This window comes from Euprymna scolopes, chromosome 25 (genome assembly GCF_053919585.1).
Source record: "Euprymna scolopes isolate OS-2025 chromosome 25, ASM5391958v1, whole genome shotgun sequence".
NCBI classification, from domain to species: domain Eukaryota; kingdom Metazoa; phylum Mollusca; class Cephalopoda; order Sepiida; family Sepiolidae; genus Euprymna; species Euprymna scolopes.
In genome coordinates this window covers 66,783,862-66,800,253 of record NC_136506.1, presented here as the reverse complement: position 1 = coordinate 66,800,253, position 16,392 = coordinate 66,783,862, and the positions used below count along the sequence as shown (strand labels likewise).

Below are 16,392 nucleotides of genomic sequence, written 5' to 3'. Positions count from 1 at the left end.
AGTTCAAATATTGACAAAATCTTTGTTGCATTTAGAGTAGTAAACATTGTAGTTTTATTATTTGAAAAATTGAATACATAAATTGAATAAATAAGCAACATCAGGAGCTGATGGTGTCTAAGTGATTAATGACACGAACTAACAACTTTCATGTAGTTGCTCCTTTAAGTACTCAATGTCTTTGTAGAAAGAATTCTAACTAGAAAGATATTAGGGAAACAAATGCCAATAGCAATCATCCGATTCATGCAGATTATTTTCGGGTTATTTAATGCCGAATCTAGTGATTTTGGAAAAAAAGGATTAATGTTTCAAGTTGGTTATATCTTCAAATATTTATTCACAGTATTTAGTTTGGTTGTTTTATTTTACGACAAATCAACTCTTCAATCATTTTGACAAAATTTTTTATACTCCAAGCTTTTTATATCTTCAAATGTTTATTCATGATGTTTAGTTTGGTTGTTTGTAGAGAAAAGTTGTTTTTGGCTTTGCAGAACATGATTGAGTTTTGCAAAGGGAAAGAAAAAGAAACAATAACATAAATACTTGGTGCATTTTAGGTCAGGAAGCCAGTATCTTCAGACAGCCTGATCTGGCAGCACTAAATGCAAGACTTGAGGACAAGAAAATGGTTAATGAAATAAAGATTTCTCGATCCATCATCAACTTGGTTCATCACATTTTGATTTGAAATTTGCATTTCTAAACAAGCTGATTGAGTCAACAAATTTCAATAGTTATTCTCATCTTTTATGACTTTGGAAACATGAAATTGACTATTGTTTTTTTAATAATCCATAGACAATTTGGTTTATTGGACTTTTGAGGCATAAACACACTTTCTTTATAAGGAGATCATGATTTTCACTTTAATGTCAATAATTCCTTCATAGTACCAAAATCGGATTTTTGTTGCAGCAAAATCAACACATTCTAACAAAGTGCTTTGCAGTGTATGGAACTTGACAAGTCACACATCATGGTGGTTTCTTCTGCTAAAGCAGTAGTGAATATGTTTATCGCATATCAACTATTTTGAATTAATGTGCCACCTAGAAGTTAGTTTTTAATAAATAGCTGGTGAATTTTGTTGGAGGAGGGATCCCTATTTATTATTTTTCAAATTACAAACTATAAATTGTTACAAGGTATTTACATTTTTTTCTGATGAAGGCCAATGACAATGAGTGATCAGTCCAGCTGACCTGACAAGCTCAATAATACCAACAATTCATTCCAGATAATATGATATCGGTTCATGTCTCTCGCAACATATAATTGGCACTCCTATCAGTGATCACATCTAGGCAAATCAAATTGCACCAATTATACTCCACTGATACGTTATATTAAGAAGGACAAAAGGTCCTCAGGACATTCAGTTTTGTGGTTAAGCCAATTCTGACAAAACCAACTTTCTTCAGCATGGAGTTGTTAGCAATAGTATATGTTATATAGGTTAATTTCACTACTCTAAGAAGGTTATATCTATATATATATATATGTAGTAAGTGTAATGCTATTGTGCAACCACACGCTCCCTCTTGCTTGACAATCGCTAACTCTAATGCTGTTCCTGTGGTGGTCTTCTTTCCTCTTCTCTTTTAGCTATGTCATCATCACTCACATTGGTGTCTGCCGAGGGGCGAACGCAATGGCTCACAAGTATAAAAACTAAACTCTAAACACAAACTCAAGAGAAAAAAAAGACCTCAATACATTCTGCAGATATCAATTAGGCTCTAGGTGCATGTGTGAAACCATTGTAGGAAACGACCCTCTAAACACTAATGTCCACATCTTAGCAGTCTGTCAAGACCATGTTTGTTAGTCAGTTGATCAATTCATCTCCCCACCTGCTCTGGGACAACCTGCTTTCAACTGTCCCAAACTGGAACCTGCTCTCCAAACTCAAAATTATCCATAAACTGTCATAAATTGGTGCAAAATTGACTTCCACTTCTAAAACTGTCTGTAAACTAGTTCTAAATATATTGCCCTCTATGTCAGGTCATTTGTTCTAGTTACTACCACATCTTTGATTAACAATCCTATTTCAGCTGGCTTTTGTGTGCCTTGTTCCTTGTCTTTTCTACTAATCTCACTCCTATGACCATGTTCTGATCAATTTATTTCTTATTTTTTTAATCACTTCCTATTACTTCTTGTTTGTGGGTGAGCGGGTGGGGGAATGCAGATAGTATCACATAAAGAGAAAATTCAACCAAATATAATTTTGCACATTTCAGTTTCTTCCGCTACAAGGTGATTGTTAGCATTCTTCATCTGTAACACAATATAATTTATGAGAAAACTCCAGCAAGTAAATTTTTACACAAATATATTTTCAATAGTGTTGATAGTTCCAATGATTTGATTCGTAAAAATTATTAACACACTGCTTATGAATATCGTGCTAGAAAATTACTGAGTCTCTTGTATCTTAAAGTCACCATTCACCCATGCATTGAGTATTGTTGCCACATCTGGGCTGGTGCATCCACTATTCTTTCCCTCTTAGGCAGGGTCCAAAAAGGAGTCTTGAATTTAATAGGTCCCACACTATCAACTTAGTTCAAATCCCTGTCACATCACCACACTGTTGCATCCCAGTGCCTGTTTACAATTACTTTAATGGAATGTGCTTTAATGAACTCATTGCACTTGTATACCTTCGACATGCATACCTCTCGACAAACCTAACAAGTACCAAAATCCCACCCTTTCATTGTAGAGGTCCATAGATGCGGAAAATCTTCTATTCTAATAGTTTTTTCTCTCCAACTACTAAAATTTGGAATTCTCTTCCCATTTCCTGCTAACCTGGTTGTACGGACATGTAAAAGTTTAAATGTAATGTGAACAAATATTTCTCTCATCTCCTTACATAGTCATTGTAGATGTGGTCCCAAATAGTAGCCCCTTATGCCCAAGTGGCAATATGGCTTAACTGAGGTGAATAAGTAAAAAAAAAAAAAGAAAAAACTATTTTTGTTCAGACATATTTTGATTTATACAGCATACCAGTTCTCATTAGATCACCAAAGTTAAGCAATGTTGAGCCTGTTCAGGACCACACTAGACGATCTGAAAATCACCCCATCTCAGGTGCATGCTATCATAAGAAATCTTGATGCTGCAAAAGCATGTGGACCTGATCTCATCCCGACTGTGCTATTAAAAAAGTGCTCCGCCAAAGTAGCTCCAGTTCTCCAAACTTTACAACAAATGCCTTAATGAATCTTGCTTTCCTGCCTGCTGGAAAACTGCTTCTGTAGTACCAGTTTTCAAGAATTCTGGCAAAAGAACTGACCCAGTAAATTATCGCCCCATTAGCCTCCTCACACTTTTCGCCAAAATATTTGAGACAATAATTAACCAAGCTCTAGTCCATCACCTTACAGATGCTAAACTTCTGACTGACCAACAATATGCAATATGTTCAATAGCAGACATGCTAACTGTAATCTCAGAACTTATATACCAGTCACTAGACAAAGCGGGGGAGGGTAGAGCGGTAGCTCTAGATATATCTAAGGCTTTTGATAGGGTATGGCATGAAGGTCTTCTTAGGAAAATCAGATCATATGGTATCACTAGAAGAATACATGACATGATTAAATCCTTCTTAGATAAGAGAAAAATCCAGGCTGTCCTCGATGGTCGTACATCCAAACAATACAATATAAATGCGGGAGTGCCTCAGGGGTTTATCCTGGGACCTCTGTTATTCCTAATATTCATAAATGACCTCCCTGTCAAAATTGCCTGTGAGATGGGTATATATGCTGACGCCACCACACTTTATAACAGACACGACAGGAAAACAAATGAACATATATCTAAAGAAATGGCAGAAGCACTAGAGGATGACCTCTGATCTGTAGTGAAATGGGGACATAAATGGATGGTCACATTCAATGCTGCCAAGACAAAACTCGTTTCCTTCAATAATTACAAGAAACCTTCTCTACCACCAATAGCAATGGCCAATGACTCTTTATCTGAAACTCCTCGGCCTAACACTGTCAGGAAACATGAGTTGGAACAATTACATCGAGAGTATCGCCAGGACCGCTGCGAAGAAGGTAGGTTCTTTCTACTGTGCTAGAAAGATACTAACACCCGAAAGTATCCTATACCTCTATAAGGCCACCATTCGCCCATGTATGGAGTATTGTTGTCATATTTGGGCTGGTGCAGCTACCACTAGTCTCTCGCTCCTAGACAAGGTTCAAAAGAGAGTTGCCAATCTACTAGGTCCTGAACTGTCATCTAAACTTCAGCCTCTGTCCCATCGACGAAATGTTGCATCCTTCTGCCTTTTCTACAAGTACTTTAACGGTGAATGCTCTGACGAACTGCAAGCACTTGTGCCCCCTCGACGTAAATACCCCAGACAAACCCACAAGCAGTACAACCCCACCCCTTCACAATAGAGATCCCTAGATGTAAGAGAGCCTTCTACTCCAGTAGTTTCTTCCCCAGGACAGCTAGACTTTGGAATTCCCTTCAGAGTCCCTGCTTCCCCAACTGTACTGACATGCAGAAGTTCAAGTGCAACGTGAACCAACATCTTGCTACCCAACTCCCTACACAGTACCCCTGATGCCCATGTCCCTGATAGTAGCCCCCTACAACAAAGTGGCAATATGCCTTGTTTGGGGTGAAAATGTAATAAAAAAAAAAATTTAAAAAAATGGGTGACCATTTAGGAATTCCAGGTGCTGTACGTGCTGTTTGCTTATCTCATCATTGTTTCCAGTCGTCTTGAACTTCTTGCCCCTGGACTCAAGCAGTGCCGATTCAGGAGAAATGTAGTTGGGTATTGCACAAACCTTGTTTCACAATTACACATGCAGTTACCCTTACAGGAGGTATCCATTGTCTCTTGAGACTGAACGGAAAGCAATGATTTCGATTTGATATTTGTCTTTACATTTCTAAAGAAGCAGGAGTTTACAGATTTTTATACCAATATTTGTCTCTTTCAAACTAGCGGGGGTACACGGCATTGTCTGGGTGTGGAGAGGTTTTATGGTAAGAATATTGAGCAACAGAGCCCTAAAAAAAAAAAAATAAATAAATTAGCTGTAGTAGCCAGACTCAAACCTGTAGCATGAAGGAGGAAAAGAAGGTGAAACAAGGCTAATCATTTAGCTTTAGCCCCGTGTCCACAGCGCCAAACGACATCGGCAGGTTTCAAAATAAGGTGTATGATGAGTTTGCAAAAATGTTCACAAAAAAAAAGTGATCCCCTCCTTGTAAAAAATGGCCCACTTAACAGGGAAAGAATGAATGTTTTTAGTCAAGTTTTGGATATTTGGCGGCCAAGCGACTGAGCTTTCAAACGATCCTAATTTTGTCAATGTTAGTCATGTGTGTTGAAAGTTTTAGCGAGATATACATACATACATACATACATTCACGCACACTAACTGATAGGTGAGATTTATATTATAGACTAGCGGGGGTACCTGGCGTTGCTTGGGTGTGGTAAGGTGTGTGTGTGTGGGGGGGGTAAATCAAAACAATAATAAAAAGGAAAATAAAGAATAAGAGAGCGAAAAAAATGTTTAAACTTTTTTTAAAATCAGAAAAATAAACCCCAAAAAAGAAAAAAAAATAGGGAACATGATGGAAAAATAAAAAAAGGGAAAATAAAAAATAAGTAAACGAAAAAAAAATGGAATAAATAACCCTGATTAAATATTAAAACTTTAAAAATCGAAAATAAAAAAAATGTCGGTGTGAACGTGCAACCAAGAATGTCGGTGTGAACGTGCAACCAAGATAACGATGCTGTCACGATAATGATTGCTCAATGATGGCGTCAGCAGAGTAACATAATTTTTTTCTATTTAAACAATTTCAAGAAAGAACTTTTTTCGCGCATGTGTGTTTGGCTAAATTGTTATGAAGGAACGATTTTTTGCTACCATCTTTCATTACAAACATCTATTACCATAGGAAATAATTGATCATTTTTATATTCTCACATATTATTTTACCGAGGCATCGCCCTTTCATTCAGTACCAGTTTCAACCTGGTTCGATGCCACTGAGAAAAGTTTTAGGCAGACATACAAACATGCATACATTTAAACAGACAGGTGAGATTTATATAATAGACTAGCCTGGGTGCCTGGCGTTGCTCAGGTGTTTGGAGGTGTGTGTTGAGTAAAAAAAAAAAATCCGTATTGCAAAGGAGGAAAAGAATGTAAGAAAAAAAAAACAAAAAAGTTACATCTTTGCCATTACGTCCATTGCCAAACCAGAAGTGGCAAAGGTTTAAATTAAGGCTAGTCAATCGAAAAGAAGGGATGACTTTTGAAAATATCGGTGAAAAAAGTGACCACTCCTTATGTTTTTAACCAATTTTTTTTATATTTGTCATCCAAAGGGTCAAGCTACCAATCGCATGAAAATCCACCACCTTTGTCAAAAGTGTTAGGCATTCATACATACATAAACAGACAGGTGAGATTTATATTATAGGTGACAGAAACAAACGTTTAGATTGTACCTCAGAATTCTATAACAATTCCAAGTTCAGAACATCTTTAAATATAAAAATTTGCAAAACAAAAGAACTTACCTATATTTTATTCTTTCCGCTCAATTTCTCGAGCGAATTAACAAAGGTAGAATTGGGTGTGAAACGCATGTCAGCGTTCAACAATCGACACACATCTGCAGGAAGTGAGAAAAAAATAAAACTTTAAATTTTATCCAACAAAAAAAAAATGAACATTTATTTGAGATAATGCAAATATCTAAGATTAAACCAGGTCAATTGTCAGACTTTCCTAGCTATAACCACTATCAACAATTTCTCCTACTCTCTATCTGCGTCAAAATCTAAATGCAGATTCCATGAACAAAGCTTCTTTCCTAGAACTGCCCGTCTGTGGAACACTGTGCCACTGGCCTGCTTTCCAGCCAACGACAATATGGTCGTCTTTAAGTCCAATGTAAACACGTTCTTGTTGAGCCATCCTCTTCAATAACCCAAATCTATATCATTAATGATTACTACACTACCACTTTACATTCATTAACCCTTATCCTCGAGTGGCCTTCAGGCCTTGATAAATGGTAACTTGCTTGTAAAAAAAAAACCAAACAAACAAACAACAAAAGCAGATTATAGTGAGGTTTGTCTCAATCACATTTTAGGTTTGTAAAACACTGAAAATTTTGGGAGCTATTTACATTAACATCACCATATTTGATTTATTAACACCCACTTTATATGCTGGCATTACATAGTATGGACCCTATGCTAGTAAGTAGCAACTAAGTTAGCTAATGTGAATTTTGACAAAGGTCACTCTTGGTATATGGCAAGATGACCCAGATCTGTAAAAAAAAAAGTAAAAAAAGAACCATTCTCAAGGTTAAACAAAAGATAGGTAATAAGATAGGGGCCGGAGGTCAAACACCATAGATAAAAAAGTCAAATTATATGAAGGTATGACAACATTATGTTTCCAAGCAAGAAAAACAAAAGGTTTTCAATTCAGTCTCTCCATTAGAAGCATGCAAACAGAACATGCTAATAATGTCGATTGATCGATGCCTCTGTAAGGGTAGATGCGCATGTAATTGTGAAGCAGGGATTGCACAATTCCAACCATATCTCTCCTGAATCGGCCCTGCTTGAGTCAAGTAGCAAGGAGAAGTGCTAGATGACTAGAAACAATGATAATGTAGAGAACTGATAATCTTAATGAATGTTACTGATGTCCGTTCACCTACTGTTATATAGTTGACAAGATGATTATTATGATCGTTATTGACATGTGTGAAAGTAGAATGCCAGAAAGAACGTTATCAAAGCATATAAATATTTACAGATAAAATTATTTATCTTAAAATAGATCCCAAGAATGTTAACTTGGGGAAAAGAAGGTTATCAAAAAAATATATGAGGAAGGTGGATCTGTAGCACTGTGCATATTGTACACACATGGACAAAAAAGAAAGAACATGAAATAATTATAACTTGGTTCTGCACAATATTTATTTCTTCGTCGTTACAGTTGTGACGTAACTCACACGATGTGAGACGTTCTCCTCATCTATTCTGACATTTCAAACCTTATCTTGTCAAGATCTTTGCTTTCTCATTTTTTATAGTCCTCCCCCCCCCGCCCACCAGTGACGTCAATTTTGATGAATTTACATACGCACATCCACGCTTTGTTACAAATCATCTGATTTGTGTCATTAGTTATGTGGCGTTAATGACGTAACGAGATAACTGGAAAAAATACATATAATCTGTCAAAAATTTAGTCAGAGTTTAAAGCTAACGAATTGGAAAGAAAGATGGGGAAGCCTATGAAAGCATTCCAGTGAACACACCAGAAAATGTAGAGATAAAGCATGCGACTTCAAGAAAAGGGATCATCTATAAAAACTCATTGTTATGGGTTTTCCTTGGATGAAAATCTTTGATTCAATGCCTTTATCCACTGTGCCACAGGGCTAGTGGCGCAGTAGATAGAAGCATTGAATCGCTATGGTTCCAGGTAAGCATTGTCTGAAGATAGTGGTTCCAATCTTACTCAAAGCAGGCCAGAGGATTAGTAGGCCAAAACTTGGTGAGACAACAACTATGGAAGGCAGTAATTACTGAGGATACAGTTAAGAGACTTAGCATTCCTATCCTGTTACAGTTAACCACCTGAAGAAGGTGAGAGGAATAGTTGGCCGAAACGTAGTAAAACAAAAACTATGAAGATGAAGATAACAGTCTGGAAATAAATAGATAAATAAAAAAGAACTATACAAAAAGGTGTTCGTGAACTGTGTGACTGAATATACACCCATTTCCCTAAGTATAAAAATTACACGTTGAGATGAACATTTTATATGCACATAAGTATCTTTATAATCATATAAGTGCAACTTTGTGTGTGTGTGTGTCTGTCTGTGTGAGTTCGTTCCGTATAGACTGCGAAATGTCGGAGTAGATTTTCTTTAAAATTAAAAGAACTTTAATGTATAAGTTTGGGAATGATCTTAGTTAAGTTTTGTCTCAGAATACCCCCGATAATTACTGATAATCAAAACCGTTATTTTAATTTATCATCGGTAAAGCCATTTTTTCCATGTCGTCGCTTAGCAACAATGATAAAACAACGGGCCATGAAAATTCTACTGTGGGTAGGTTGATAGCGTGTTGTTGTTTTTTTGTTTGTTTGGTCTGTTTTTTTTGTTTTTTTTTTTTTTGGCATGACGTAGTCTGTAGGTTTCAACTCTGCATGTAAATTTCTTAATGTTTTTTTTTTCATTAACTGCAAAGAATTTTAGAAGACTTGAAAATTTACGTGGTTTTTTTTTTTTTTTGTGTTTGTGGGTGTGGGTGTTTCTGCATGATGTGGTCTGTAGGTTCAAACCCTGCACATAAATTTCTTAATGTTTTTTTTTTTTTTTTCATTGACTGGAAAGAAGCTTATATAAAATAATTTTATAAAAGAAACAGTAGGTTCTCGAGAGTACAATGTGGAATAACATATTTTGGACTAAGTTAATGCATGGAGGCATGTGAAGTTTCCTCCCGGGCAATTTCACAGATTTCGATGACAATAAAAATATAGGAGTGTGAAATATTCGTTGATCATCATTCAATCCCGGGCAACATTGAGTTTCCCTGCTAATATAACATACATTTTAGATAAACTATGCAACACATGTTTATTAATCACTAGATGATACACAAGCGCATATGCATACAAGACACACGTCTATACAGACTCTAGCTATGCAACACTACGTCACTCATTTCTCAAGTTAATAAATTAGGAAATTAAGAAGTAATTAACTAGAAGATAACTTTAGTCACTCTCCTAAATCCATTCTCTTCAATAAAACCTTGAAGAAACTCCTCAAACGTTTCCTTTTGTGTCGCTCATACGTGAGAAGTTTTATTCGTCTTAGTTTAACAGATGAGATGAGAAGCACTAGACGATCGCAACAAAGAGTAACAAGTGATGGTGAAGAGGATAACAAGATAAACACCAAAACTTTAGTCAGGATAAACTGTACCTTACGATTGATATAAAGTATCCATCCACCTATGTTTTTGGTTGTCCTCTAAACCTTTTCTCAGAAGTCATCCTCTTGAATTCTGTTTTTGCATGCAATACATGGGTGGAACAATGGAAGCCATGTTTTCAGAAGGTCTTCAGGGTTAGAGGTCACCTCTGGCTGATGTTGAGAGGGTCATGTGACTTTCAGTAAAACCTTTCTCACTCATTCTTAGCTGGTGAGACTTGAACAAGAGAAGTGTTTTTGTGCAAGAGGAATATGTGACACAAGGTCGTTTTTAATGTGAGGGAAAACCAGCTCCCACAAAAAGGGGCACTGATAGTAGGCAAAAATATAAATTGCCTTAGTATAGAGGGTTCCCCTACATTGACTAAGGACAAAACTTAAGTGTAGTATCAGAAGTATTAAAAACAGCCTATCCTGCCTTGACAGAGTACAAAATAGACTTCGTGGCTTAGTGGGGGATGCCCTTTTCTCTACCCTGCAACCTCTCTCCCACAGAAGAGACGTTGCGAGCCTATCCTTGTTTTATCGTTATTTCCATGGCAGGTGCTCGTCTGAACTCCAATCTCTGGTCCCCCCTCGCCAATCTTTCACGAAAAACAACCGTCTAGCTGAATCCACTGTTAAAAATTTCCCCCACTCTATATCTGTGCCTAAATCAAAACGTGGATTCCATGAACAAAGCTTCTTTCTTAGAACTGCACGCCTGTGGAACTCTGTTCCGTCTGCCTGCTTCCCTCCGGACTACAACTTGGATGTCTTCAAGTCCAATGTTAACAAATTCCTAATGAACCGCCCCCTTAATTAAACACTTCATCAAATCTCCACACTAACGTAATGTACTTGCAATAACCCTTATCCCTGAGTGGCTTCCGGGCCTTGATAAGTGGTGATCACTGTGTAAAAAAAAAAAAAAAAAAAAAAAGATACTACATTCGGATCTCAGCCTGGAGGATTATTAATAATGCATCTCCTCTCTTTTTCTTACATGCAAGTTTATGTCCTGCTTTTTTGTATTGCTTCTCTCACTTATTTGCTGATCAGTTATTCAATCACGTTCAAGAAGAGATCCATCAACTTTAAGCAATTATATAATACTAGACTACCCATGACCCGTTGGGTCAGTATGCTATGTTAGCTATGGAATTAATGTATGAGCATGACACTCGTGATGTAAAGAAAATAGTTTTTTGTGACATAAGAGAAACATTTCTATGAAAGTATATTAAAATGAAAAAAGAATATAGATAGATTTCTAAGAGTCATTCTGTTTACAATTGTTTATTTTTGAATAATAATAAAAAAAGAAGCTTACATTATAAGTGGTTTGCCATACATATAGGTAAATGTGCACTGAACAGATACCATAATACATAAAGTTAAATTCAAATTTTGATATCTTTTTTAAATGAAATTGTTAGTTTGAAGTACAGAATAGTAAAAACAAAAAAAACTCCATGTTAAGAACGGCTTTTTAAATAGAAAATGAAAATAAAATATAACTTTTTTCATTTATTTTAAACAAACATTCATGACTCATTGGGTCAAACATTTAATTTATATGTTAATAATAAGGTCAATAAAACTAATTAAGACAATTGTTCTCATCTTAAGTGTTATTTTCACAACGTTTTGGTCGCTGTAACCTTTGACCTACAAGAACCTATGTGGCATATCACTTCCACTCTCAAAGTCAAGCCAATGCCTCTAAAAGAGCATCCTTTAAAAATTGCTAGGGTAGCCCCATTAGCATTGCCCAATAGGATACTTAAGGCAGTAAGTAATAAACTTACTCCACACCAAAGAGGGAGACAAGACCCGGGAGGCGGATCTTCTAGGACTACCCAAAACGAATGGCTCAGCTTACAGATAAAAGATCACCACCCAGTTTCTGCTGGACTGTTGTAAGATAGAATGCTGACTGGAACGTACATTTATGGATCACTGCCATGTTTAGATGTAACCATATTTATTGTCAGTTGCCCGAAATGGATAGGTCAGCTTGTCATTCCATAACATGAACTAATACATTAAAGTAAATAAATATGGTGAGTCAGAAATAAATCTAAAATGGTGATAATAAAAAAAAAATAAATAAATAAACAAAACAGATGAATTACTTTATTTGCATGTGTTAGAGTAAGGTCACCTTTGTTAAAAGTGGGGAGTGCCAAACACTTGTTAAATAAAAACAGACACCATGGTGATACTTCTAACTAAACTTGACAAACATGACACTGGGATTCAAAACTGGAGGTGAGGGAGGGGGAGGAGATGTGAAGATCCAAATTACTATTAAATATGAAAGTTGCAGCAAGAAATCTCTTAGTAATGTCCAATAATTAGTTAATTAACAATGAGACATGTAGTACTTACCAACACAACAAACGCCCACGTGTTTGTGCCTTGTATAGGCATGCGCGACAACAAAACTTGGGTTTTTATAAGCGGAAGTCTCGAGGTTGTCAGGAATCTACAGGCTCATGCGCAAGAGAAGGGATTGAGAGAGTGATATAAAAGGCAGGTCGAGTGAGAAGGTTGTTGTTGTCATTGGACGTTTCAGTGACGCGTGCATTAGCAGGTGATTAAGAGGCGTTTTTTTTTGTGTGTCAAGTCGCGCACCTCGGTGAAGATCATATAAATCGTGCACCTCGGTGAAGGTGAAGGTCATAAGCTATTTTGGCTATTTCGTTTTGTCTCTTTTCCTGGACAACTATGGCTGGGGCAAAGTTTGATTTAAAACTGATACCCGAATTCGACGGATCCACTTCTGTTGTCGACTGGATCGAAAGGGTTGAGCTGACCTACAACCTCTGTGAAGTAAAGGGGGTGCATACCGTGATTCCCCTGAGATTGGCTGGAGGCACTCTAAGTGTATATCAGCAACTTAGTGCCGTGGAGAAGGCTGATATTACCTGTAAAAAAAAGGCTTTATACAAGGCATTTGCCATGGATCCCTGTACGGCCTACGAAACATTTGCCACTAGGAAGCTCATGCCAGGAGAAACCGTGGACGTCTTCTTCGCGGAGCTGAAGAAACTTGCAGTTCTATTTGGCAATGGAGTGTCAGAGCAAACACTGGCGTATGCGTTTGTGGCCGGCCTTCCCATCCATGTTAAGCAACTGTTGAGGGCTTCCACCAGCATAACTGTAACGCCCATGGAACGTTTGTTAGAACGCGCTCGAGCCATTATCAGAGATGAGGAGGACCTGAGGGAACCGGTTGTAATGATGGCGCAGGCAGCCAAGACTAATGCTGAAAAGAGTCCCAGTTTGAGACCCACGACCAATGGGAGATGTTTCTGCTGTGGCCAGCGAGGCCATATCGCAAGAAATTGTACTAACAAGAGGCGGGGGCGCCCGCGCTATTTCCAATGTGGTAGTTATGGACATTTATCCCAACATTGTGCGGGAAATGCATCAGGAGGCAGGACCTCAGTGCCACCCTGTTCCCCGGACAAGATTTAATTGAGGCGCAACCGACAATAAATGTGTACGTGGACCAAGTGCTTTGTTCAGCTCTTCTCGACTCTGGGTGCTCACACACCATCATGAGTGCCAAGTTGTGTCGAAACTGGACAAAGCAGAACATCAAAGTAACCACAATAGGTGGCAATACGCAAGCTTGCTGTGGAGCCGGAACTGTCAAAGTCCACACAGACTCTGGTGTGACCGCAGACATTAATGTGCTGGTGATGCGAGGGGATTTGCTGGGATTCGATGTACTGTTGGGATATGATGCTATTAAGGCACTGGGGGGAATGGTTATCGGAAGAGATGGGACTGTGCGATTTTTGGAAACCCCAGTGTGTGCTGCAGTTCACATTGATCAGCCTGATTTTAAGGTGGAATACGACCCTCATCAAAAAGCATGGACTGCATCGTGGAAGTGGACAGAAGGAAGGGCGCCAACCGAATTCAAGAATAGCATTGCAGCGTACTCGATACCCGACGAGGCCCGTAATGAATACGAGAAGGAACTTGAGGCATGGATCCAGGATGGATGGGCTGATCCCCTACCCCAACAAGCTGGGACCACCCAAGGGTCTGATTCTCTTAATGGTGGTAGTCCAGCTTAACAAATCAAAAGTTTGTCCGGTGCTGGACTATCGTGAACTCAATAGATACATTGAGATGTACACTTCCGATGCTGATGTGTGCGCCAGCAAGCTGAGAGAATGGTGCCAGAAGGGCTCCAATGTGTCTATAGTAGACTTGCGGAAGGCTTATTTGCAGGTGCGAGTGGATGAGACATTGTGGCCGTTCCAGACAGTGTGGTTCCGGGGTCAAAGATACTGCCTTACTCGGCTTGGCTTTCGTAAATGCAGTGTTGTCCCAGGAAAAGACCACTGAGGACACAACATCAGCCTATATTGATGATGTGTACGTCAATGAAGACGTACAATCTGCGTTGCACGTCAGAGAAAAGTTAGCTCAATTCGGGTTGGAGTGCAAGGATCCCGTCATCAAACGCAGGACAAGTTTAGTAACTACAGGTTGGGATGATGTATCTGATGATGCTCTTCTAACTCTGATGACGACAGAAACCCTAAAGAGAGTTAACAAGGAGGATCCTGCCCGTGGAGAATGGTGTGTCGATGGGGACACTGTGAATGTGTGGGTTGACGCTAGTTCTTTGGCATTGGGAGTGTTATTGGAGCAACGTGGAAATGTAATTGAAGACGCATGCTGGCTGCGACCCGTGAATGATGCTCAACACATCAACCTGGCGGAACTGGATGCTGTTGTGAAGGGTTTAAATCTGGCACTGCAGTGGCAGTCGAAGAAGTTACACTTGTACACGGATTCTCTCTGCGTCTACCACTGGGTGTCCGACACTCTTTCGGGACGAACAAGAGTCCGTACTGAGGCAGCCAGTGAGATGTTAATCCGGCGGAGGCTAAACACCCTGAAGAGTCTGGTATCAGAGTATGACCTGTCAGTGAGTGTAACGCTCGTGGCATCACACTGTAATCGTGCAGACCAACTAACCCGTGTGCCTCACAAATGGTATGAAGCTGTGAAGACAGGCGTGGAGTTCACTGCTCGATCTTGCGCAGTTGGCGCGATTAGCTCATGCCAAATACAAAGAATTCATGTGCAGAGTGGACATCCAGGTATCAAAAGAAATTTGTATTTTGTGAGGCGTGTGGACCCGGCAGTGACAAGGGCGGATGTCAGGCAGATCATCAAGCACTGTGAGGCATGCCAGTCTATCGATCCTGCACCTGAGCAATGGCAGAAGGGGCAATTGGAAGTTGAGCATGTGTGGCAACGATTAGCGATGGATATTACCCATTACAGTGGTAAGCCCTTTCTAACCCTTATCGACTGTGGACCCACTCGTTTTGCGGTGTGGCGGTAAATGACCAGGCAGGACTCAGCGAATGTTGTCCGCCAACTGTCATCTATCTTTTCTGAGCGAGGTGCGCCGGAAGAGATATTGACGGACAACGATGCTGCTTTTTGTAGCCACCAAGTTTGGCAGTTGTTGAATGAGTGGGGTGTCATTAGGGAATGGCATTGCTGAGAGGAGCCATCGCAGCATCAAGAGAATTGCTGCCAGAAAGCAATGCACCATTACGGAGGCCACGTATTGGTATAACATCACACCAAACGATGGGAAGACACTAACAACAGCACCGGCCAATGCCATATACAAATACCGTGTTAGGATAAAGGGCAATGACACTGTCCAACCAATCGACGAGGAGAGTCATAACAAATACAAGGTAGGGGATCCAGTTTGGGTTAGACCCCCTGGAAACCAGTGCACCACCAAGTTCAAGCGAGGACAAATATCTGGAGAGGTCAGCCAGCAGTCGGTCCTTGTTGATGGAACCCCACACCATGTGCGCGATCTTCGCCCAGCTAGTGAAGTACATCCCACAACTACAGAGAGTGATGAATCATCAGATGATGAGCTGCTGATGAGTGAGGTCACTGAACAAGAGAGTGGTAGCTGTAGTTCGTCTGATCAGGCAGGATCAGAACCAGAACCAGAACCACACCCAGAACCAGAACCAGAGAGTGTAAATACCACCCTTCGCAGACGCCAACGAACTAAGAGGCCACCCCCGGAGTGCACTCTATGTGATCATCAGATCAGGGGGGAGTGTAGTACTTACCAACACAACAAACGCCCACGTGTTTGTGCCTTGTATAGGCATGCACGACAACAAAATTGGGTTTTTATAAGCGGAAGTCTCGAGGTTGTCAGGAATCTACAGGCGCATGCGCAAGAGAAGGGATTGAGATAGTGGTATAAAAGGCAGGTCGAGTGAGAAGGTTGTTGTTGTTGTTGTCATTGGACGTTACAGTGACGCG

The 16,392-nt window shown here is 39.3% G+C and overlaps 1 protein-coding gene across 8 annotated transcripts in view; it reads right to left on the bottom strand.

The window, feature by feature from the left end:
- Window positions 1-16,392, bottom strand: part of LOC145247418 (uncharacterized) — a 226,428-nt gene that overhangs the window by 44,746 nt on the left and 165,290 nt on the right. For 4 of the 8 annotated variants that reach the window (XM_080109176.1, XM_080109177.1, XM_080109172.1 and 1 more), the window contains exon 3: window positions 6,602-6,696. The gene's annotated coding sequence lies outside the window, so the exon portion shown is untranslated. Of the gene's footprint in view, window positions 1-6,601; window positions 6,697-12,441; window positions 12,618-16,392 lie in introns of those variants that run through there. The other 4 variants (XM_080109174.1, XM_080109175.1, XM_080109178.1 and 1 more) reach the window with 3 other exon arrangements.